The 26,052-nt window shown below is 42.7% G+C and overlaps 1 protein-coding gene across 1 annotated transcript in view; it reads left to right on the top strand.

Moving 5' to 3' along the window:
* Positions 1-26,052, top strand: part of LOC115261461 (protein eva-1) — a 553,839-nt gene that overhangs the window by 69,934 nt on the left and 457,853 nt on the right. The window lies entirely within an intron of this gene.

The raw sequence follows: 26,052 nt of genomic DNA, 5'->3' as shown, positions 1-26,052 counted from the left end.
ACCACTTAACCTAATTTACACCTCTTTTATCCATTACGTGAGCGATTCCAATTGGCAGCCGCTCTTCCACTTTTTTATAGCGCCTAAATGTTATATTACTCTACTATATCGAACTGGTTGCTTTCTCTTCTCTTCGCGCTGTTTTCACTTTCTACCCTATCATGGTAGAATAATGAGAACGAGGATTTTGATGTGTGGTTGTTGAGTGTTGGTGGTTCAGTTTTCCAATTCGCTTTGGGGTCCATTAAAAGTTGCCTTTCGCCGATGTCCAAGTATCCGGACCGTTTGAACCACAGGCTCAGGAGCGGCTCTCAGGGGAAAAGAGCAATTGACGAAAATACCGAGGCTGGGATCGAACTCATGACCATCTGTTCACATGTGACCACTTGCGCCACGGGCCCCGGCAACTTACCGCTTGATCAAGCATATTTGCATGAAGCATGAGTTTTGTTCATAACGCTCCTAACGGCCATTCACTAGTTATGTTTGTAATCCATGCCCAGCAATAACCCAAAATGTTAGCTGAAAACAAGAAACCTTCATCCTAGACAGCCAATTCAAAGGATGGATGGATACGGTTAGGATCAAAAATTTTCTGGGCAGCATCAGGCAGCTGCACGACTATTTAAGGCAAGGTTATTTAAAAATCCTAACTAAATTCTTATGATAACGCTGACTTTGGACTGATGATGTCAGGACAGCAGTCAAGCGTATCAGATATCGGATTATTGGCTCAGGCGGTCCTTTCTCCTTCCACTAGGAGATTTGTGCCTCGCCTTCATGTATAGCCACTTCAACATTTACCCGAACAAGCATTTAACTGTTCATTATAATTCACGAAGCTCTAACAGTCTCTAACAGTCCTTTCTCTTAGTTTGAGTGTCAAAATAAGTGAAAGTTCAAAGGGATCACAGACTGCTACATGAATCCCGCTCATTCAACTTTTCGGTGTTTTTAATTGATCATCAAAGTTGTTTTGCTTAAAAAAGACACAATTATGTAAAACAAAATGTCCCAATGGTACTAAAGACATTGTAGAAAACTTGCAACGAGCAAAATAAGGTCCAATATTGGTTCCATATAGATTCTGCTGATAGTAATGTGTGTTATATTTAAATAAAATTGTTTATCTATATCACCCTCTGGGCGTCTTATCTTCAGCTTCAGTCAATCGACGGTTTTGAGCTTTGGCCTCTTCACTTCATTTGATACTGGTGAAATGGTGGTCCTTCTTTTGATTTCTTCTTAAGATGCAGTAGAGGATAAATCCATGCGTTTTTCTTCTTGAGACGAGAGTACCAGATCATCGTCCATGTTCTATAAAACACAAAGAATGGATATAATTTAGTAATATAAAATTTAAGACAGATCTTGGAGAATAATTAATCAGTTAATAATCTTACTTGATATTTCCCAACGGGTATTCGATTTTTGTCAGCAAAACTTTGAGAGCTTTGATTTTGAGTAAAAGCACCGGAGATGTTCGATAACGAATTTCAACTGAAACCGCCAATTCAATCCAAAGTGGTAACGGAATACAATAATGTATTTGACAATTGACAAGAAATGCACAGCAGAGATGTGTGCGCTATAAAACAACAATCAATAGCATGGTGTGATACAGGTTTAGAAAGTATCAATATTGTATACATAGACATGGACTCATGTATGTAGTAACCATTATAAAGGGTTTCCCGTGTAAAGAAAACTGTTTACACCTAATCACTGAAAATAGCAGAAGTTGACATGTTACTGCATCGGTTTTAAGCGATCACGTCAGCGTACACTACTTCCCTACAATATTTGAAAAGCAAAGCACAACGACGAGAAGATCACTACCGCAGCATACCCTTATCAAATAATACCGGAATAAACCTACTTACTAAGTCTCGCTCAATGTAAACATACAACTCCCACATATGACTGCAATAAAGACTAGAACGCGCAAATTTTGGTCATACTTTCATAACTTTAGACTGCGTACACCAAAATATCTGATTATTGGACCAGTAATGGTACATACATACTTGTTCAACATCACATTTAGGACAAGACATAGTCGGTTTCCTGCAATAAGGGCACAACTCAAAATTTTTGAGATTTTGAAGGCAAATGATGAAAAACTATGTAAAATTTCATCTCACGAAGACCCGTTGCGAAATTTGATGACAAACGCGAGATTTTTGCATTTTTACCAATTTTCCGCAATAAAGGCACACCTCAAAATCAGTCAACTTTTTCAATAGTCGTTGAAAAAAAGTGATGGAAAATTCATTTAACAGATAGTCCGTCAGTCCCTTTCCATGATACAACAATCAAAATTCGTTTACTTTTGTCAAATGATGAGAGAAATTAGTGAACTTGCAGGAGGTGCTTCAAGATTGCCAATTTTCAAGCGCTCATTCTGAAAATTCACATTTTTTTAGTTGTGCCCCTATTTCAGGAAACCGACGACATAATCAAGAATAGTACGCCACAATACTCGGTTTGTGGCTGCCGCTCTCCATTCTCGGTCGGTCGCGCCCTTATGCTCGCCAGGTGACGCTCCACCTGGTCCGCCCATCGTGCTCTCTGCGCTCTACGCCTTCTTGTGCCAACCGAATCTGTTGCAAACACCAACTTTGCAGGGTTGTTGTCCGGCATTCTTGCAACATGTCCTGCCCACCGTATCCTTCCGGCTTTGGCCACCTTCTGGATGCTGGGTTCGCCGTAAAATGCAGCGAGCTCGTGGTTCATGCTTCTTCGCCACACACCGTTCTCCTGCACACCGCCGAAGATCGTCCTTAGCACGCGGCGCTCGAAAACTCCGAGTGCTTGCAGGTCCTTCTAGAGCATGGTCCATGTCTCGTGCCCGTAGAGGACCACCGGTCTTATTAGCGTTTTGTACATGGTGCATTTGGTGCGTGGGTGAATCTTTTTCGACCGCAGTTTCTTCTGGAGCCCGTAGTAGGCCCGACTTCCGCTGATGATGCGCCTTCGTATTTCACGGCTCACGTTGTTGTCAGGCATCAGTCAGGATCCGAGGTAGACGAATTCCTCCACCACCTCGAAAGTATCCTCATCTATCGTAACATTATTACCCAGACGGATTCGATCGTGTTTCCGCCTACCAGCATGTACTTTGTTTTTGAGGCATTCACCACCAGTCCGATCTTTGGTGCTTTGCGTTTCAGGTAGGTGTACAGCTCTGCCACTATTCCAAATGTTTTGGCGATAATGTCCATGTCGTCCGCAAAGCACACAAATTGACCGGATTTTGTGAAAATCGTTCCCCGGCTGTTGAGCCCGGCTCGTCGCATCACACCTTTCAGAGCGATATTGAAGAGTAGACATGAGAGTCCATCACCTTGTCTCAGTCCCCAGCAAGATTCGAATGAACTAGATAGTTCACCCGAAACCCTTACGCAGTTGTGTACACCGTCCATCGTTGCTTTAATCAGTCTAGTCAGCTTCCCAGGAAAGCCGTTTTCGTCCATGATTCTCCATAGCTCTGTGCGGTCGATACTGTCGTATGCAGCTTTGAAGTCGATGAACAGGTGATGCGTTGGGACCTGGTATTCACGGCATTTCTGGAGGATTTGCCGTACGGTAAAGATCTGGTCCGTTGTCGACCGGCCGTCGATGAAGCCGGCTTGATAATTTCCCACGAACTCATTCGTTTTAGGTGACAGACGACGGAAGATGATCTGGGATAGCACTTTGTAGGCAGCATTCAAAATAGTGATCGCCCTGAAGTTCTCACATTCCAAATGGTCGCCTTTCTTGTGAATGGAGCAGATTACCCCTTCCTTCCACTCCTCCGGTAGCTGTTCGGTTTCCCAGATCCTGACTATCAGCCGATGCAGACAGGTGGCCAACTTTTCTGGGCGCATCTTGAAAAGTTCAGCTGCGATCGAAGTGCTGCTTCCACCTTTCGATCACCTCACGTCCGTCCGTCAAGAGGCCTCCGTCTTTATCCCTGCATATTTCGGCTCGCGGCACGAAGCCGTTGCAGGATGCGTTGAGCTTCTGATAGAACTTCCGTGTTTCTTGGGAACGGCACAGCAGTTCCATTCATTCACACCCGTACCGTACATTGTTGATGACGGAGAGTTTTGGGCGCAGTTTGACCATCACCAGATAGTGGTCGGAGTCGATGTTGGCGCCACGATAGGTCCTGACGTCGATAATGTCGGAGAAGTGCCGTCCGTCAATCAGAACGTGGTCGATTTGAGATTCCGTCTGCTGTGGTGATCTCCAGGTGTAACGATAAGGGAGGCTGTGTTGGAAAAAGGTGCTACGTATGGCCATAGTTTTGGAGGCGGCGAAATCAATGAGTCGTAGGCCGTTTTCGTTCGTCTGCTGGTGGGCGCTGAACTTCCCAATCGTCGATCTTAATTCCTCCTCCTGGCCTACCTGAGCGTTCAAATCACCTATGATGATCTTGACGTCGTACTCGTACTCGCGTTCGAGCTGCGCGTAAAATGCGTCTTTGCCATCATCAGTACTTCCGGAGTGTGGGCTGTGCACGTTTATTATGCTGAAGTTGAAGAATCGGCCTTTGATCTTCAATCTGCACATTCTTTCGTCGATTGGCCACCAACCGATCACGCGTCTCTGCATATCACCCATCACGATGAAAGCTGTTCCCAGCTCGCGTGTGTTGCCGCAGCTCTGGTAGATGGTATGATTACCTCTAAACGTTCGCACCATGGATCCTGTCCAACACACCTCCTGCAGCGCTACGATGCCGAACCCGCGGTCCTTCAGTAGATCGGCGAGTATGCGGGTGCTCCCAATGAAGTTGAGAGATCGGCAGTTCCACGTACCGAGTTTCCAATCGTAAGTCCTTTTTGTTCGCTGGGGTCGTTGCCGTTGGTCTCGGTTCGTATTATTCTGTTGCTGATTTTCCGTTACAATGGTTTTTTACGGCTGGCTCGTAGGGCCTGACACCAACCCCCTACTTTCCGGAGGACCATAGTGCACAGTTGAGCTTAGAGTCCTTGCCTGACACTCGGACGTAGATCAGCCGCCCCTAACATGGGGATCAGACGCTGTTGTGAGCCGCTCCTCCTGGAGAACAGACGCTCAGGTTTACCGAAGCAAACCCTCCCCCCCTTCCCTGTCAGCCTACGACCAAAGTTCCCACCGGGGTTGGTTACCCGATCTTCCCTAAGGTTGCTCATAGTTTCCGGCCGGTACCGCGTGGAGGTAGGGATAGGAGTTGCTGGGCAGAGGCTAGTGGATCACAACGGGATCTGAATTGCGCAGCATACCCAGCCTTTACCGTGCCGCAAATAACTCTCATTGTAGTCAATCTACGGTTCTCTGAAGTGAAGACATGACTTCAATGAGATCGTCCAAATAGTCTGCAGTGCGTTGAAATATCAAACATTTTATAGATTTTCAATTATTGGTGTAATTACAAGCGATAAAAGCAATTGAAAATTATCCGTGGCGATTTCAAGTAATCATATTTTGTAAGTGCGGATTCGGACAATCCATCGAGAGATTCAGAAAGTATAAACAAGAGCAATACATGCTCTAAAGATGTCTCCGATGACCTATGGGGTCAATAAGGGAATCATATCTCACAATTAATGTCAACAACAAATGTAAATGCAGATTTGGATGATTCAGGAATGTTTAATATCCCAAGGACTCAAAGGAGACCTATCGAAGAATCTTAAAATCGAACCTGTTGCATTTTCAACTATCATTAAGGACTGTTCATTTTATAAAGAGGACACCTTATTTGTGTGACATCTTTTTTATTTTTCAATAAAATCATTATCGGTTTTTTGCATAAATTTTCATAGCTATTCTACAGTGTAGGAAAAATATAACATTATACAAATTTTCCTTAGTTATGGAACTGAAGCAGTTTTCGTTAAAACTCAATAAAACCCCATTTCTCAAAATTCTACACAACTTTCCACATACATAACTTTAAAATTTTCATGAACTTTTCAATGTGTTGGGATCTAATACTATTCTTCTAAAGGTAGAGTGTAATAGTTGGTCAGTAATAATGCACCAAGCATTATACAGCTTGATATAGTGAGTTGCCTTGTTATCAATGAAATTGATAAAAAATACTTATTTAAGTCCAGTGATACAATAACACTACGGAATCAGTTCAAAATTTGTCCAGTATAGAAGAGAATCGCATTCTAAATGATACCGAAGAAAAATATGCTTTAAAGTACATTCTTCATCATAAATTTAATACATAATGATGGCCATAATGAAAAATTGCATACTTTTTGCTCCATAAATGCAAGTTTTTGATTCTAGAGAAGCTTATTGTTATTTATTTTCAGCAAGGTCTGACCCTATGTAATTATATACCTTATTTGAAAATAACTACATGTTAATTTTTATTTTCGACATCATTGTTACGTTGTATTTGCAATAGAGTACATCGTTATTTAGAAGAACTTTCATAGAACGAAGCGGTTTTATCTCCGGTAACTGCCATGAAGCACAGTAACCAAGCCAACAATGCTATCAAGAAGCGGTTTTCTGCATTTGAATTTGCATTATTAGTACTTTCGACTAGATCCCTTGAAAACATTCAAAATTTAATATTTTTATACATTTTTGTTTAACAAATAAATTTTATTCTGAAAATCGAGTCCAATTTGTAACTTTAATATCTCAACAACCATTATTCCGATTAGGTTTATATTTTGCCAGAATATGTATCACTCAAACTGCTGCAGCATAGCAAACACTTTTTTGCAATTAAAAACGATACACCGTTGTTTTACAGAAATTTTGTGTTTATCTTTAGTTTTTGGGAATTGAAAAATTGATCTCTCGAAACACTTTGCCACATTTCTATGAAGTTCAATAATTTTAAACCAATTTATTTATGGTTATTATCTGCCAATATAATGTACTGAACAACTAACCAAGGCTGCTCAAATTTGAACTACGCGTTTTCTTTTTATAGCCTTGCAAAGTTGTCCTCTTTATAAAATGAACAGTCCTTAGGCAACAGAATATGTAGACTGCCATTGAAATACTTCGTTAAAAAGAAAGTTATAGTGGTGCAAATCGTACTTGGCCTTATATTTACCCGCCTTGACCCAGTGACCTACCGGCCTTACTCAGTCCAGAAGTCCAAGAAAATTTTGATCCCGTATATTTCCAAAACTAGAGTATGGTTGGCGATTTTTTGAACTTTTATTTCGCAGCTGCGGACAAACGGATTAAGGCTACAGGTCGGGAGTATACAAATGGAATTAATTCATTCAAATGAATTTATAACCTAAATGAAATCAGTTGAAAGACTAAATTGATTTTGAAGTTGCGGAGTGAGTTGCTAGAAGATTATAACCATCCTTTTTCTTTGGCGTCATATTTGACCCAAATCGGGCTCCCAACGTGATGCAATCGGAAGATTAAAGTGATGCCATGCCATGGATTGAAGGAGGTCATTTGGCCGAACGCCATTTGGCCGAATGCCATTTGGCCGAAAGGGTCATTTGGCCGAGTGACATTTGGCCGGATGCCGTTTGGACGAGAAACGAATGATGAACATAAGTGACCATGCCACTGTTCCCCGCATCAGTATAACACGAAAGCACAGCCTATGATTCAAAGAAGGAAAAATCTTTGATAAACATTGACAGTTTCAAGGCCAAGTAATCCCTGAATGTCAGAATAAGAAAGAATAGCCTATGATTAAAATAAATATTTCTGATGATCATATGGTAGTTAGATTCATGATTCCAAATGTCAAATGGTCGGACACCAGGATCAAGTCCTTCGGGGTTTTTCAGAAGAATTTCGATGGGGTGTTAGAGGCACTTCAGAGAGGTGTTTTGGGTTCAGGATAATCTTCTGGAAAGTTTGAAAAATGTTTCAAGGCGTTAGAAGACGTCGGTTATCTGTTATCATGCGGCCTCAGAGAGGTTAAGGTTTAGGAGAAGTTACCGGGGTCTCATGAGAGTTTTAGAGGCGTTTAAAGATAGTTAAGGGGATTTCAAAGGGCATCAGAAACATTCAGAAGACTTTAAAAAAGTTACTGGAATCTCCGTGGAATTTCAGAACGGTTTCGAGGAATTTCCGTCTTTGCAAGGCGTTTTAGTTACAGTGAAATTCAAAGGGGTTTCTCTGCGGTTTCCCCTGGGTTTACAGGGAATATAAGAGATGTTCCCGGGGATGTCTTGTGCTTTTAGTTTATTTTATGGACTTTAATTCTTATGATAGTTCTTCACACTCACAGTCTCAGGTGGATATGTATGTGTTTCAAGATATTTCAAGAGGATGCAGAGGGTTTCAGGTTGTATCAGGGGAGTTTCGATGGCCTCACGTGGAGTTTCAATGAACTTCAGGACATTTCAAGGGGTTTCAGGGAAGCTTCCGGGGGATGCAGGGCATTTTTTTGGGGTTTCAAGGTGCTTTATAAGAGCTTCGTAGTGGGGTGCCTGGAGGTGTGGGATAAACTTTTGGGAAACTCATGGTGGTTTACGTAGGGTTTCAATGCATTTAAAAGCGTTTCCGAGGATTTCTTAAAAATTTGAAGGATTCCGAGCCGTTTCAGAGGGTTTCAAGGCATTTCAAGACGCTTCAGTGATTCACAAGACGCGACGCGAGACAAGACATAACACTTATCGTTCTTACAATCGTAACGATTCAGTAAGTGTCAAGAGATTTCCGGGGGTTTAGGTGAACTTTAGGATGTTTGCCGGGTGTTTCAGGGGATTTCAAGAGCGTTTTAAGGGTTTGCAAGGTGTTCTTGGGTATCAAGGTGAATAACACTCCAAATACCGTGATCAAATACTTTACGGTATTTCGAGATTATAAAAATATTTTACTTTGAGTAGTTCGTTTTCAGCCGCCTGTGACCTGATTTTTATTTTTTTTATCAGGGATCCGTGACCCAACTTTCTACTTTTATTTTGTACAAAATTCATGTTTCGGGGATGCTCATTTTTCCTCCGAAATAGCGTGAGTGAGTAACGTTTAAAAAAAATGCCATTTTCAAGTCATGCCAAATTTAAGTCGTGACAACATAAAATAACTGCAAGACGTGATTTCTTCTAATAAATCATACTACAACGTTCGCAACTATCTTGAACATCCCTAGCTACGATCAATTGAGGCTCTCGAGGAATAAGCGCTTCAGTGCTCTTAGCAAGCATTCTATAGGGTTAGGGTCTTCAGTAAAGTTGTCTAGATTGATTGGTGCTACCCTTTTATGTCTTTGGTTTTGATCTAGATCTGCTGAAACTGATCTAGATAAGTTTTATCTTTCAGTACGACACTCTAGTGTTCTCGGTATGCATCCTAGAGGGTTGAAGTCTTCGCAAAGTGCTTTGAATTGGTTGCTACTTCACTAGATTTCGGTTTGGTAGATCTCTTACTGCAACGCAGCCCAAAAAGGTGATCTACCCACGCTACGGACTCCGTAAAAGATCGAGCATATTTTAAACCCCCTCAACCATTCATCACTCAGTACGAATTGTCTGACATCTTGGATTGGGGCTACCTGTTTGGTGAACTTTTACCCCCGGAACAGGTGAACCGTAGTGCTATTCTAAGCCGGCAGCTACACTGGCAAAACTGATCAAGGTAAGTTTTATTCAAGTTAATTATTGCCTGGCTTTATCGGTCATTCTCTACTCAGAGTGTAACGGAGTATTGATCAAAGTGGAAAATGAAATGATAGATATGATAGCATTCGCTAGGTTGCGAACAAGTGTGAAAATTTATGGAAGGTGAAATTAGGCAGGAAGGCCATGTATTGAACGAATACATCGAATACGTGAAACTTCTGCCGTACGACCTGAACTTTCAACAGATCGGCTTGGTCGGTAGTTCATTCCACCTTACCAAGGCTGGCAGAAAGTTTCAGGTACCCGACTGCGTATTTTTTTTTTTTTTTTTTCCTTCTAAACCATAGGGGGATAATCTGCACAACAGACACCCTAACAGAAGGTTAGGGTAGTGTAGGTCTGACAGGCCGTCTTCTACAACAAAAGTAAAATCCAGGACTACTCTCTCCTCGTACCCACTAAACCATTCCTATGGTCGCCAAACCCTACGTCTCTCCGGAACCACCAAGAAGGTATTGCTTCAGAGAGGGGCTAGTGCACATCGCACCCACAAGGTTAGCTGCGTAGCCTGCAGCAACGAACATCGATGGCTCGCTTTGGAGAGTCCATCACGGTAGCATGCTGGCGCTTAGCCAGTTTCCCGAGTGGTCCTCGCCACTCCCTTTGTCCTCGGAAGGCGGGCAGGGTCAACCCCGCCCGCGCCCTACTGCTGAGCGGACATCAAGAACTGATGCCCACGTGCAACCCGATCTGACCTGCCCGCAAAGGAAGGGTATCACTACCCTTCAGGCCCTATCAGATGCACCCGTAGGTTGCAGACAGCAGGATCTCACCTACCCCGACCCTTGCCGGGGACCCCTTTCCAACCGCGGGCTCGGATCCAACCCAGTAGACCGACGCCACGACAGCACCGCTACCGGGACTTCCTCTCCACGGCCACTTAATCGTTGTAAGGGTCGATCTCGACCGCAGGGCACCGGTATGACCTACGAAGCCGACTCCGAACCCCTGGACCACCTCTTGTACTGCATCTGGACTAGCCATTCTCCGAGTCCACGCGCCACCTCCTCTGTAGCTCCCAGACGATGTGGGTAATAGCCGTTGAAACGGCGTTCCAGCCAAACTCATCCCTACACATCCTCTGGACCAAGTTGTCCGGAGTTGTGTCCTCCCCGCATGTGGCAAGCATGCGGTCACGCATTGTGCGAAAACGCGGGCACACGAACAAAACGTGTTCCGCCGTTTCCTCTAAACCATTGCACACTGGGCATTCGGGAGAATCCGCATGCCCGAAACGGTGTAGATACTGTCGGAAGCAACCATGTCCTGTAAGGACCTGTGTCAGGTGGAATGTGACTTCCCCATGGCGCCTATTAATCCAACTATCTACCCTCGGTATCAACCTATAGGTCCACCTTCCTTTGGTGGAACTGTCCCACGCGCGCTGCCATTTGACCATAGAGGCCATCCTGACAGTCCTGCGTATGCCTCTTGTGCCGCGCATTTCGAAGCACTCCATGTCCTCACTGATAAGAATGCTGATAGGCACCATACCAGTAATGACGCAGAGAGCGTCGTGTGACACGGTACGGTACGCGCTCGCAACCCTCAGGCACATAAGCCTGTAAGTACTTTCCAGCTTCCGTCGGTAGCATTTAGTACTTAGCGCGGTGCCCCACGCCGGGCCGCCATACCTAAGTATGGACGTAGCAACACTAGCCAGAAGCTTGCGCTTACTGGCGTACACCGCAGAGCTATTGGACATCATCCGGGACAGTGCCGCAATAGCTGTGGAGGCTCTTTTACAGGCATAATCGACGTGGCTACCGAAGGTAAGCTTATCGTCGATCATCACGCCCAAGTGTTTGACGGAGCGCTTTGACAGGATAGTACAGTCCCCTACACTGATCTCCGTCTGCTGCTCCGACTTCAGGTTGTTAACAACCGTCACCTCTGTCTTGTGGTGAGCCAGCTCCAGTTTCCTGGACCGCATCCACGCCTCCACAACCTTGATCGAGTGGTTGGTAGTCAACTTTACCTCCTCGATCGTTTCACCGTAGACTTCGAGCGTAATGTCGTCGGCAAATCCGACAATCACCACTCCCACTGGATACTCTAACCTCAACACCTCGTCGTACATGACATTCCATAACACCGGACCCAGGATGGAACCTTGCGGGACTCCTGAGGTTATGTGAAAGCACTTCCGACCCACCTCCGTGTCGTAGACTAGTACACGATTCTGAAAGTAACTTCCGAGAATCTTGTACAGGTACTCCGGTATCCCCAGACGCAAGAGCGCATCGGCAATAGCAGACCAGCTGGCGCTATTAAACGCATTCCTTACATCCAGAGTCACTACCGCGCAAAAGCGAATTCCCCTCCTCTTAGGCTCGAGTGCTTTCTCGGCGGTTTTTGTAACCGACAAGATAGCGTCTACGGTGGACCTCCCCTTCCGGAAGCCGTACTGGTTACTCGAAAGACCATTTTCGCCCTCGGTGAACCGCAACATTCTATTGAGGATGATCTTTTCGAGCACCTTCCCCGCCGTGTCAATCAAGCATATTGGTCTATATGCCGACGGGTCTCCGGGTGGTTTCCCCGCCTTTGGCAATAGTACCAGGCTCTGCCTCTTCCAAGCTTCTGGGAAAACTCCCTCGTCCAGGCATTTCTGCATAGCAGACCTGAACATCTCGGGAGCTTCTGCAATAGCTACTTTTAAGGCCAGGTTCGGAACTCCGTCCGGACCTGGGGCCTTACCTACGCTAAGGGACTTAGCTATCCCCGCAAGTTCCACATCGGTGACCCTCTCCTCATCGCCAGCCCCAGTCCCCGGCTGTCCTACGAAAGGAGGCCAAGGACTAGGATCATGACGCGGAAAAAGTCCTCCAATGATCCCCTCCAACATCTCTGGAGATTGCTCTGTAGGAGCCATCACACCTCTCGTCTTGGCCATAACGATCCTGTAGGCGTCACCCCACGGGTTCGTATTGGCACTCTGACAGAGACCCTCAAAGCAGGCCTTTTTGCTTGCTCTTATCTCGGTCTTAAGCGCGGCTTTTGCAGCGGCGAACACCACCCGCCGTTCGTTTCGCTCTTCCTCTGATCGTGCTCGCTGCATCCGCCGCCTAGCCCGTAGGCAGGCGCGGCGCAGGTCCGCAATCGCGTCGGTCCACCAGTAAGCCGGTGGCCTCCCATTTCTAGGGTGGACTCGCCTAGGCATGGTCGCATCACACGCACGTGAGAGCACCGCTACCAGCTCGTCGCCGTCTAAACCGATTAAGTTTCGCTCACGGCGGAGCGCCTCCCTAAATACCCCTTCGTCGAAGTATGATGTCTTCCACCTGCGAGGGCATGGCCTTGGCCTAGCCGCCTCTTCTTCTATCCGCTGTCTGCTGTTATTGTAGTCGATACTGTAGCGAACCGCCAGGTGGTCGCTGTGAGTGTAGCCATCATCTACTCTCCAGTTCGAACTACTTGTTAGGCCAGGACTACAAAAGGTCACGTCAATAATTGACTCCGCTCCGTTTCGACTAAAGGTACTCTTGGTACCGACATTAGCCAAGTCGACATCTAAGATGGCCAGTGTTTCTAGCAGGATCTGACCCCGCTGGTTCGTGAAACGGCTTCCCCATTCCACGGCCCAGGCATTAAAGTCGCCCGCTATTACCACCGGCCTTCGCCCTGTTAGCACGGTCGTTAGGCGGTCCAGCATTTGCGTGAACTGCTCGATCGGCCACCGCGGAGGCGCATAACAGCTACAGAAGAAGACCCCGTTTACTTTGGCGACCACGAAGCCCTCATAGGTAGTAGACACCAACTCCTGAACGGGGTATTTACCCGTCGTCCATATCGCCGCCATTTTTCTGGTCCCATCCGCGACCCAGTTGCCGTTGCCGGCGGGTACTCGGTATGGGTCCGATATGATGGCGATATCCGTCTCCCACTCAGAAACTGCCTGACAAAGCAGTTGCTGAGCCGCATCACAGTGGTTCAGGTTCAGCTGCGTCACCTGCACTGTGATTTGTTGTTCACTGCGGCTTTCTTGAAGGCCGGGCACCTTGGACCACCCATCGGATGTCTGTTGTTCGAGGATTTCCCGGTACAGATCATGCAGATGGGCGGACTCGTGCAGCTTTGGGCCTTATGACCTTCAGCGCCGCATCGCCTGCACAGTTTGCGCCTGTCGGGGCCTTTGCAGTCCCACGACTTGTGTCCTGGTTCCAGACACCTGAAGCAAACCTCTGGTGGCTCGTGGAATGTCAGGTGACATACACACCAACCCACCTTTATGCTCCCTACTTTAACGGACTTTTTGACGTCCGCCACAGGTAGCTGAACCAAAGCTATCTGTGTCCCTGCTGGCCCTTTCCGTAGCTTAACGGCTGCGGCCGACCCTCGACTACCCGACTGCGTATGTATTGTTCAGTTTTCAATCCTGGTTCTATTGATCAGCAGCTTTTGTGGAATTTATACTTCTGTCCTTCTGTTCATAGGAGTATGCCTATATCGCGGCGTGATCTTCCTATTAGCCGTATTTGATCTTATTGGATAGAATAAACGTTACATGTTACACTGAGAAAAAGAACGAATTGAAAAGGCTGAGCTGTTGATAATTTCATTTAGTGGACTTGTAATGAAATTTTCCAAATTATATTCTTCGACTGAATGCATCGCAACATAACGATAATTTTGTGTTTTACCTATGCATCACTCAACTTTCAAAAGAAATTCTATATCCATAATAATAACATGCACAACATAGCCAAGTTTTTTGTCCGCAAGAACCCCAAGTGGAATTTGCCTTGCAACCGCGTCCCAACGCGTACAACGTTTCCTGCAGCGGGATGATCAGTCTTGCCATCGTAAGTTTCCTAGGCATCCATCAACAACTTTTCTTCTCGAGTATGTATTCATGGCTCAAGCAGCCACCGCAAAACAATGAAACATGCGGAAAATTATGAGAAGTAGATGAAAAGTTACGACTAACGGCGGAAACTGAATTGCTTGATGTGAGGTAATTTCGAGTTGCGGCTTAAGAGGATAAAAACATAATCTTTTCTTCTTGCTTTCTCGGTAACAACGGAGAAACAGAATTATGAACTTTGTTTTTCCTTTCGACGGCAAAAAGTAGCGAAAGATAAACAGTTCGACCAGCAAAAACAATGAAGACAACCAGACTCGCGCCCCGGTGGGAGTTGAAGGCGCTGGCTGGCTGGCTGCTGGCTGCTGCAACTGAATGCGAAAGAAGTGTGCTACCCTGCGGCTCCATGATTTGCGGCTTCCTCCCACCTAGACCATAGGTTAACTGCAGCACACAGCTAGATGAGAACAGTGGAAATAAACTGGAAACTTTGGGATTTGATTGGTATGAAACGGAGGGTGGCTGCTTTTGACAGGTTAATTTATGCATATTTTTTTCCTAGTCGTTCACATTTCATTTTCATTAATTCCATTAGGATTTCCTGTTCCCTTGACATGTCCTTCAGCAAAACTTGGCTGAAATTTTCAAGACTGTGGCACTGTGTTATAATTTAATTAACACATCAGTTTCAGTTTTCTTTGATTGGCACAGAAATGATATGGGATCTGTTTTATTTATGAATTCAGATAAAACCTACATTTTTATTGTTTTGGCTTGAACCTAGTGAATTGTGAATATTTCACCCACAAGTTCTATTTTTAGACTTATTGGATCAACTAGAAGCTGAAAATTGTTTCAACCTCAAACAAAAAACCATTCAATTCAAAAGGTTTCGGTGAAAAGTTGCCCATCCGCCAAACTCATTAGAAATGCCATATTAAAGTGAAGACCAACAACCGCGAACCAGATTTTTAACGAGAACAAGCTGCACCATTAGCCGCGGAGAGGCTTATCAGATACAAAGAGCTTTTCATCGGTAACGTTTTCACAGTTTTTTTTTTGTTTCGCTCGCAAATCTAGACCATCGCCGCTCGAAGTTTGTTTCCCGGGAACCGCAATCCAATTTAGCGTAATGTTTCCCATTTGTTTTGGTTTCACAGTCAGTAGTCCAGGTAAATTCCTGCGAAAATTGATTCGTTACTGGTAAATTGAGCCCAAGCCAAATCCAGTGAAAATTTGACTGCGGGGTTTGAATTACACACCAGATGTAAACAGGGCCCCGTATAGGCGATGCGATATACGTGCTGGCCGTTTTGTGGGTGTATGGGTTCGATTTCCGGTCGATTCGAGAACTTTGCGGAATGGAAAATCACACGAATTTGTACAAGACTCAATAGATACGAATGCAAAAGTTATCAATGGGCATGGAAAGCTCTATGTCATCAGCAATGCAAGTTGTCATAAAGTCCCAGTGCCACAGTAAATAACTTTGTAATATCTAAGGGCATAATTTTTGGCGATATGTCAATTTTTTTATCGTAATTTCATTACATTACATTACATCGTTTTCAAAAATCTTTATTCTCACCATCTATACCAGGAAAAGTTTCATTTTTACCATCCGTTTAATAGCCGAGAGGCTCAGTGATCCAGTGCACGAATGCATGCCAATATTTCATTTTTATATTAGTTGTCTATCGGTTCGAGTCTAGCAATTGCTAGGCCAACTTTTATGCAGTGGCGGCTAATTTGCAACGTGGAAAATATGTAATTAGTATATCACTTTTACGACGCGAATGATTTTATCTGCGCATACTAAAATGATGTCATATCGTAAGATTTTTTATACTGTGTGCGGATGTCACGTCAAGAAATAGAAAAAGCCGAAAGCATCCTACTTCAGGTCGTGTTTTGATTAGTCGACCGTTTCCAGGATAATTAGATCATTAGATTGATGGTCGAATTTGTCCAATTTATTTTCATGCCTTAAGCGATGTGTAATGAACCACAACTCTTATAACAGAAATGGCTAAAAGCGGTTTTTTTTGCTAATAAAATACTGAATTTTAGTAATTGAGATGATAGAAAACAATATGCTATCGATTAGTGCCATACTCTCATATAATCTGTACCGTCAATTTGTATAACTTTTCGACTTTGAAGCTTTGAATTTGACCTTGAATAATATTGAAAATTTGAACCATCGAAACCAACTATAAAGCATTTATTACGTAGGGAAATTTTGACGATTCCTCAACACCCCTCCCCCCCCTTGTTATATTTTTTGTATAAGAACTCAAATATTCTTGTATGGCGCGTATGATTTCTTTTGGGAATGCTTCCGGGATTTCATTGGGAATTCTTCCTGGAGTTCCTCGAAAATCCCTACAGGAACCCCCTCTGGAATTCTCTCGGGAGGTTTTCAAGAATATCTGCGGAAGCTTTTCAGGAATTCCTCCAGAAGTTTCTCGGTAATTGCCTCTGCAGTTACTTCAGGATTTTCTCGGGAATTCCTTGAGATCCTCAGAATTTGTTTCAGGAGTTCTTCGATAATTCCTACGGGAGTTTTACGGAAATACTTCTCGAAGTTAAACGGGAATTCTCCCGGCAGTTCCTTGGGAAATCCTCCAGGATTTTCTCGTGTATTTTCCGGGAATTCATTGGGGAATTCTCCGGGAGTTCTTTTAGAATTTCTACAGGAGTTCCTCAGGAATTAATTCAGGATTTTCTTGAGAATTCCTCCGGGATTCCCTCGAGGATTCCTTCAGAATTCTAAAAGGAATTCCTTCGGAAGTTTCTCAAGAAATTCTCCGTGAATTTCGTGGGAATTCCGCCGTTAGTTTCCTCCTAGAGTCAGGAATTCCCTTTGCAAATCCTCGATTACCCAAGTAACAGAAGTAGATGAATAGCAGTTTCTTAAGCTTAAGTTTGCTTAAGAGTGGAATGTTCCAGTATTATACAGCAAAAATGTTTGTTGTGGATTCTTCCGGCATCTCCTCAGGACTTCCTCCAGGTTAACCTTGGAAATTTCTTTGGGAGTTCTTAAAAAATTCTCAAGAATTCCTCCACGACTTCCTCGGGAATTTCTCAGGGAAGTCCTTGAGAATTCTTCCGGAAATTCATCGGGAAATTTCTTCAGAAGTTACTTGGGACTTGCTCCAGCAGATCATCAAGAATTCCTTTTTTTCTGATTTTTATTAAAGTGTATTTTAACTTAAACCTAATTCTTCAATCATCGAGAATTCCTCCAGGTGTTCCTAGAAAAACTCCTGGAAGAATTTCAGAAGATCTATTGGAAAAATTCCTGAAGAACTCTTGAAGTAATTTCCGAGCAACTCCAAGAAACTGTAGCAAATGCCGGCAGGACTATCCGAAGAATTCCTTCAAGAATTCACAGAGAACGGTTTCCCTAGGAACTCCTGGGAGAAATTTCTGAGTAACTCCACCAGAATTTTTCTGCAGCATTTCGGGGGGAACTCCTGGAGAAATTTTCAGGCGACTCTTAAAAAAAATTCCAGGGAACTTTCGGAGGAACTTCTGTTGGAATTTAATAAGAACTCTTGGAGGAATTCTCGAGGAAATGTTGGAGAAATTCCCGAGGAATTGGTTGACGATTTTGGTTGAAAAAAAAAACCGGGCTTTTGTTAAAAATAATCCTGGGAATTTCTTAAGAAATGTCGGGAGAACTTCTAAAGGGATTCAAGAGGAAATCCTTAAAGAATTTGAGAATCTCCCGGGTGGTGTCGGAGGTATTCCCGAGGAACTCCCGGAGGAATGACCGAGAAACTCCAGGTGGAATTTCCAAAGAATTGTTGGAAAAATTTCCGAGGAATTCCAAGGAACTGCTGAAAGAATACTCAAGGAAATCTCGGAGGTATTCTCAAGGAAAATCTGGAGGAATTCCCTACCGAAAGAATACCCAAGAAACTCCCGGAGGTATTTCCGAGGAAAACCTGAAGGAATTCCCGAGGAGCTGTCGGAAAAATTCCCCGGGAACTCGTGGAGGAATTCCCTAAAAACTCCCAGAGAAACTCCTGATAAACTTCCGGAGGAATTCTCGAAAAAACTCCGGAAGGATTTCCCGAATAACTTTTCGAAAAGAAATTCCGAAGGAACGTCTAGAAGGATTGCAAAAGAACTTCCGGAGGAATTCCGTAGGAAATCCTGGAGGAGTACTCGATGAACTGCCGGAGCCGTTTCACAAAAAAAACTCCTGGAAGAGTTCTCGAAAACCTTCCGAAACTCTTGGTAGAACTTCCGAGAAATTCCCGAAGGAACTTCAGAAGAAACCCTAAAAGAATTTGCGAGAAGCTCCTGAAGTATTTCCCAAGAAACTCTTGAAGGTATTCCCGAAAATCCATCGGGGTAATTTTCGAGGAATTCCTGGAGGAGCTCCTGTAGGATTTTCTGAGGAACTTCTGTAAGAATTTCCGATGAACTTCTGGAGGAATTCCCGAGGAAGTCCTGAAAACAATTCCGATGATCTCTTGAAGAAACTCCCTGGAAATTCCTTATGAAATTCCGGGAGAACTTCTGGTGGAATTCCAGACGAAATCCTGGACGAATTCCTGAGAAACTCCTGGAAGAATGACTGAGGAACTCCTGGAGGATTTCCCAAGGATCTCGTTGAGGGATTCTCAGAGTAATTCCTGGAGGAATGTCCCAGGAGCACCTGGAGAAATTCCCGGTATGCCCTTAGGCAGATTCCTGTGGAACTTTCCGAAGATCTGTTCCCGAGGAACTCCTTAAGAAATTTTCGAGAGAATCCCGCAGTAATTCCTGAAAAAATCTCAGGAACTCTGAAAGAAAACCACAGGGTTTCTTGCAGAACTTCCCGATAAACCTATGGGTTGATTCCCGAAGTTCACCTAGACGAGTTCTCGAAGAACTCCTGGAAAAAATTTCGAAGAACTGAAGGAGAAATTCCTACGGAAATCTTGAATAAATTTCCGGGGAACTTATGCAGTAATTGACAGGATCCCATGAAAGAAATTCCGAGGAATTCCTTCAAGAAATTATGGAGAAATGTTTCCGTGGGAACTCATGGAGGAATTTCCGAGAGACTTCTGAAGGAATTCCTGAGGAACTTGTGCAGGAATGCCCTAGATGCTTTTTTCGAGGATCTTTTGAAGAAATGTCGGATCTTCTGAAAAAAAAATAATTCTGCATCCATTATCGGAGAAATTCCGTGTTTAATTGCAACAGACTGGAAGCCATTACCCCGAATCAACATGTCACAATCGTATCTCTTAGACATTTAAGAGTTCAGACATCAAATCCATGTTCAAGCATCCTCCTAATTACTTTCATCCCTTGTTCCCCAGTTAGACGTGCATGATTTCGCAACCAAGCCCAGCCGCCAAACCCAATTTTTGAGGGAAAATTTATTGCGTCTGTTAGGAAAACTAACGACCATGCTCCGTGATAAGCTGGGAAAACGCAAAAAGACTCGAGAGTGACATGAACGAGGTGGAAAATGTGATACCGAGACCGACACACAAGGATAAAACAACATGCCGATGGTCCCTGGCGAACCCCAGCTAAAACGGAGAAGAAAAGGGACATAATTATAGGCATTTTTCATACGCTTTATTTGATTCCAGGAAAAAATGGAAACCCAACCTACACCGGCTACGTCGACGACGGTTCGTATACACATGTACATACCTTGTAGGCGGTATTATTTGCAAAACTGACTTCCAACTTCGTCCCACCTGTCTGCCAGCCTGCTCGTCGTTGTCGTCGGGTTTCAAAGCAACGCACAGTGTACAAATTCGAGCAAAAAAACGGACGCAATTCAGTTCCGGCCGCTAAGCAAACGACAGATACCCATTCCTAAGCAAAAAACTCCGGGGAATCGAATGGTGCCAACCCCTTTCCTGAAAACCATCGCCAAGTGTCGCATTTTGGCCATTTTCCCCTAAATTTGTCAAAAATACTTGAATATATCAAACTTAAATCCAAAAAAGTTGGGAGGAACAATGATTATTTCAAAAAATTTCATGTAGGAATGTTAGGCAACTTGGTTTAGTAAATGTTTTTCACTTTTGGTCACAATAAGTGTCTCATTTTGTCCAATATCCCCTATAAAATGAGAATATTTGAGAATTTCGGATGAATTGGAACAAAATACCATGCAAAGTCGTTAAAAATCATGCTACTGCATGGAGAAACGCCAAACGGGTTGTGTCTTGTCCATCACATTCAGAGATGATGTCCCATTTTGTCCAATACCCCCTATAAATAAGGAATATTTGAGAATTTTGAATGAATTTCAACAAAAAACCATGCAAAGCCGACTTTTGAACGTGATACTGAATAGAGAAACTCTAAACAAATCATCTCTTGTCCATCGCATTCAATGATGTTGTCTCATTTTGCCCAACATCCCCTATAAATTAAGAATATTTAAGAATGTCAGATGAATTTCAATAAAACCATACAAAGTCGTTCAAAAATCTGATATTTTTTGTCTATGAATATTTTTTTTGTATTTTTTTTAATTTGTAGGGGAAAAAGGACAGAATGAGACATCGTTTCTGAATATAATAAACAAGAGATGATCTGTTTGGGGTTTAACCATTAAGTAGCACGACTTTGCACGGTTTTTTTTTATGAAATTCATGTGTGAAGAATTAGCTTAAGGCGAAACTGGATCCATTTCCTCACTTTTTGGTTTTTGATTTTTTTTTATAAAATAACGAAGCAATATTTTCAAAATCGGATTTCGTGCACATGTAGAGGATGGATCATGGTATCTCCTGATTTTTTTTTCTAGATGGAAAATGTTTTTCGTTTTTGCAGAAACCATTTTTAAACAAAAATTCACAAAAAATGGTTTCTGCGAAAACGAAAAACATTTTCTATCTGGAAAAAAAATCAGGAGATACCTTGATCCATCCTCTACATGTGCACGAAACCCGATTTTGAAAATATGTATTGCTTCGTTATTTTATAAAAAAAAAACAAAAATATGAGGAAATGCTTCCAGTTTCGCCTTAAGTTAAAATTCACAAATAAAAAAAATGAAATTCATCTGAAACTCTCAAATATTTTTAATTTATAGGGGATATTAGATACAATGAGACAACATCATTGAATGTAATAGACAAGAGACGATCTTTTTGGGGTTTCTCCATTCAGTATCACAACTTTTGAATGACTTTGCATGGTTTTCTATTGTACTTCAGGGGCTGTCCATAAACCACGTGGTCATTGGGGGGGGGGGGTTCGTCCAATGACCATTTTGTATGGACAAATAAAAAAAAATGTATGGACTAATGACCACGCGGGGGGGTGGGGGGTTATGTTGAAAAGTCCCAAAAAAATGACCACGTGGTTTATGGACAGCCCCTCATCTGAAATTCTCAAATATTCTTTATTTATAGGGGATATTGGACAAAATGGGACATCATCTCTGAATGTGATGGACAAGACACGATTCGTTTGGGGGTTTACCATTAAGTAGCATGACTTTTGAACGACTTTGCATGGTTTTTATTGAAATTCATCAGAAATTCTCAAATATCCTTAATTTATGGGGATACTGGACAAAATGGAACACCATCTCTGATTGTGATTGACGAGACACGACCCGTCATCATTTCTGAATATAATAAACAAGAGATGATCTGTTTGGGGTTTTACCATAAAGTAGCACGACTTCTGAACGACTCTGCACGATTTTTTGATGAAATTCATCTGAAATTCTCATTTTTTTTTAATTTATAGGGGATATTAGATAAAATGAGACAACATCATTGAATGTGATGGACAAGAGACGACCTTGTTGGGGTTTCTCCATTCAGTATCACGACTTCGCATGCTTTTCTATTGTAATTCATCAGAAATTCTCAAATATTCTTTATTTATAGGGGATATTGGACAAAATGGGACATCATCTCTGAATGTGATGTACAAGAGACGATCTGTTTGGCGTTTCTCCATACAGTAGCATAATTTTTGAACGGTTTTACATGGTTTTCATTGAAAATCATCCGAACTTCTCAAATATTCTCATTTTATAGGAGATATTGGACAAAATGAGACACTTATTGTGATCAAAAGTGAAAAATATTTGCTAAACCAAGTTGCTTGTCATTGGTACATGAAGTTTTTGGAAGTATTCAGGGTTCCTCCCAACTTTTTTGGGTTTAAGTTTGATATGTTCAAGTATTTTTGACAAATTTAGGGGAAAATGGCCAAAATTAGGCACTTGGCGACGTTTTTATGGAAAGGGGTTGGCTCCATTCGATTCCCCGGAGTTTTTTGCTTAGGAATGGGTATCTGTCGTTTGCTTAGCAACCGGAACTGAATTGCGTCCGTTTTTTTGATCGAATTTGTACACTGTGCAACGGAATTGGCTGTAATTTTATTCCCCTTGTACCTTATACTTCAATCGGAGTATATAAACTCTCCTTCTCTCTCTCACTCTGCATTTGAGGGGGACTTTCCAGGTAGGCAGATTCAGAAAGTTTTAGTTCCACACCGGGTCCGAGAAGTTGGGTTTCTACCCCTACGAAACTTCATCCGACGTCATACATGTACGTCGGACGTGTGCGAGTGTGTGTGGTGAAATGATTTGTGACTAATGAATCATAAATTTAAAAAAGTGTAGCCGTTTGTGTTTAAATTCAGGATCATGTTTCACCAGTCTGCATTATTGGATACTACTATTTGTAGATTTTAGAAACATTCCATTATATAACTCTCAATATAAAAAAGCTTTATACCATTTCGAAGAACTTTTCCCAATAATAGCATCCATATTAACGTTTGATTGAATTTCTATTATTATTTGCTTATTATAGATTTTTAATTCAAGGCCGGATCATTTCATAAAAAGCGTTCTGACGATATAATAAAATACTGAACTATTTCAACAATAAATGTTAAATATTTGTATTACTGAGTAAAATATTAACAGTTTTCAATAATCGATAATCGAGAAACAACTATCATATCGTCTTAAACATTTACAAAACAAAATGCAGATTGAAAGCGCATAAGTTTACAATAGATTCAAGGAACCGAACCGCAATGCCACGAAACAACTTAAGAAATTCTTTCGCCCCAACAGATCTTCTAAACTTACCTTCGATATTCACCTTGAAACTGGAATCTTGCCGACTATCTCCACCTGGATAGACACAACTGTTAAACTTTCCCCGGTTCCAAAACTTTCCAGCATTTTTTACAATTTAACAACTAATGGCAAAGTTTATCCCTCGCTTGTTTCTTCCATTGTGTTTGTTGAAATTCTTGCGTAACATCTGGAAGCACATTTTATGTAGTGCAGCGTTGCGGCTTTGAAGCATCCTTCCGAGTTGTGTTACTCTATTTTTTTTTCGTCCAAGTTCGTCCCCCTTTCAAGTTTTCGGGTTTTTTGCTCCACTTGTCGACTGATGCTCCTCGCTCTACAATGGAGGGCAACACTAGCGGAATCGATAAGGGGGATTGGGTACCATTAATTTTGAGGTTGGCATTCGAGATAAATGAGAGCTACTTTCGTTCGGTACGGAACTGTTCGATAATGTTACAAAGGCTGACATGGATGGGTGTTGTTGTGTGGGTGTTATTTTGATGATGGGTTTCATTACATGGGCTTAATAACAGCACAATTGAATCCAGAAATCACAATCCATTACAGGGCAGTAGTACATTTCATGTATAAATATCAACTCATATTACTGAACTACAATATTACGAATCGCAGATCCTTTCGGTTTGTAAATGCAGTATCATGTGTTCTTAATCCTAATCGTGCATTGGGGTCCCTATGACTCCTAAATGAGCTCTATGTCAGCGAGGTGAGTGCAATCTAATGCACGAAGAAGGTTAAAGTTTATCGCATACCTGAAAAAATCAAACTCATCCTTTGAATGATCTTTGACCTTTTATCTAGAAACACCTTTAAGTACAGCTTGAATAGAAAGTAAAACTAATGCCCAATTCACGATACGTCCAAATTCGCTGATTGTGGATATTCCTTCGTCTACCACACTTGTTTACAGAATAACACATTCCTCAATGGAGCCACCATCCTCTGGTATCAGGTATCAGAAGGCCGGCTCCAGAGGCACGTTATCCTCCATTTGGGACATTTGTGCCATCGCCATACATATTAGCCTATTTCATCATTTACCTGAGGGAGAATGGGACAAGGGATGGGAATTGGGAAAGGGAAAGGTGATGAAATAGGAAGGGGTGCCCTAGAAGAGGGAATGAACGCATAAGCGCAACGAGAGCTCATAGCTCATACCACAACGGGGTTAATCAGTGCCCTGAAAAGGACACTGTAAAACGCATAAGCGTAAAAAGAGCCTATAGCTCATTGGAGGCAGCTTGCGACGTCATGCGACTTTCAATATGACATAGAAAGGCACGTCATCAAAAGCATCCTCAATATTCAAGAAATCACCCAAGCAAAAACTACGTTTGAGCGAGTGCTTTCTTGAAAACGTATACAACTTTGTGTAAAAGAGTCACTGTGGACATCCCAAATTGGGAGACATGTGAGTTCACATGAACAGGCATGTTAGCCAGACGAACATCACAGATGTGATAATCGACAATGCGTTTCGAGCATTTCAGAAAGAACGACGTAACCAGATAAATCTGGAACTTATTCCTTCTTTTTACAACGCGCGCACCCTTTCGGGATAAAACTACAGAGTAATTTCACGCCATGAAAATACCCAATAGAAAACTACAAGAGTTCAAAACATGTTTGAAAAACTCAAATCCCTCTGGAGAAAAATAGGACAAAGCCCCATTTGCTGCAGGAGATTTGAAGTAAGCAGAGCTTTTTAGTGCCCACTAAATCGATTCTATAGCTACAATCCTCGGGGTAGAAGCTAAAGATTCGTAGCTATACAAAAGACTGGTTTATCCGAAGACATTTAGAACTTGAACAGGTCCGAGTTCCATTCAGGAATACCTCTTTCGGTCCGCACAGACCGCAAAGGACAAGCTTCTTTCAAAGCAGTAGCTATGGTAGGGCGTTATAATAACATAACCATAATGAAACTCTCTTGGAGCAGCAATGGAAGCGAGTTATCCATAAAATGTGATCGCAACCAATTATTACAGGTTCCCTAGCTTGTTGAGCAGGGACGCCTGAATACGCAAAGTTTGCGAAGGAACACTCCAAAGTGCAAAAAGATCAAATGGAGAGTCCTCATCTGACACATGCCAATCAGCCAACCAACTGACAAATTCTGCTCATGCAGAGTTGGGTTAGGTGCAATTCTATGTTAAGTTAACCATGAACTGTACTACCTAAGTATTCCATCAAAGTGAAGCATCTCAAATCAATGTTTGAGCTACTTCAGATGCCAAATATCAGCGAAAAGATGCTGAAAATAAGAGCTTACTTGAAGGCATCCATAAGGAAAGGTTGAAACATACTGTTAACGTTATTCTAAAATATAGCATGCTCGAGGCACGACAGTTCATCTATAATGAAAAAAGCGAAGCTGGGTTCACAAGGTAACCTATACAGAAGTTACCCTACGAAATTGAACTTTTTGAAGTAGATCCACTTGGGCTACATACGCTTTTTACGCTGAAAATTGATCTGAGGTTTCCTTGTCGTAGCCACTACCCAAACTAGACAGGATTACACTCTTCACAATCACA

The sequence above is a fragment of the Aedes albopictus genome, chromosome 3, assembly GCF_035046485.1.
Source record: "Aedes albopictus strain Foshan chromosome 3, AalbF5, whole genome shotgun sequence".
Lineage (NCBI taxonomy): Eukaryota > Metazoa > Arthropoda > Insecta > Diptera > Culicidae > Aedes > Aedes albopictus.
The sequence above is the reverse complement of the archived record's forward strand: the minus strand, read 5'-3'. Positions and strand labels throughout refer to the sequence as shown.